An 801-nucleotide genomic window follows, 5' to 3' on the forward strand; every position below is an offset into this window, starting at 1 on the left:
TGTGGGTGCCCGCCAGCCAGGTGAGCAGGCTTCTAGCCAAGGGGCCCATCTGGGTCCCTGCCTGTCAGTGGGATGGGCTCATGGAGCAAATGCACATGTTGGATGTCAGGAAGGTGAAGCTGGCCCTGACTTTGAGGGGACCTGAGGCCTTTGGGAGCGCAGGACTGCTTCCACCAGTAACCACTAGGGGGCACTGGTTGGGCTCCTGCCAGCCCTAGGGGTTTTTGCTGAGCACCAGGACACTAGCATCCTTCCCTCTCAGTTTCCTCAGCTGCCGGTGGGGCAGGGCTCCCAGGTCCAGGGCTTCAGCAGTGGGGCCTCCCTGGGGTGGAGTGGACCAGGCTCTTCTGGTAGTCAGTCTGGCCCCAGCTCCACCAGTCTGCTCAGCAGGGCCTCCATTTGCCAGTGCCGCCCTTGGCTGATACCCATGGCTGCTGAGCAGCTGCTCCCGGTGTTTCCTTCCAGCCCTGCTGCAGAGCTGCCCGCTGCTCACCCCACCCTTCCCTGACTGGCGGGGGAGAAATAGATGCTGAGCCTGGAGACAAGGCCTCTGTCCGTCAGAAGCTCAGCTGGGGCAGTGAGTGCCGGAGGTGCAACTGGCTGCCTGTGCAAAGAGGCACAGACCCAGATGCCAGGAGGCAGCCACCTGGCAGAGTGCCGCAGGACCCCCGCCTCCTCCACGCTGGGGGGGGTGCCAGCTGGGGCACCCCTAGAAGGCAGGCTGCCCGGGGGCTCCAGACTGCACAACCTCACCATTCCTCCAGAGCAGTGGTTCTTAAGTGGACATTTGGCCACGTTTGG

Source organism: Bison bison, unplaced genomic scaffold (genome assembly GCF_000754665.1).
Source record: "Bison bison bison isolate TAMUID 2011002044 unplaced genomic scaffold, Bison_UMD1.0 scf7180017864289, whole genome shotgun sequence".
NCBI lineage: Eukaryota > Metazoa > Chordata > Mammalia > Artiodactyla > Bovidae > Bison > Bison bison.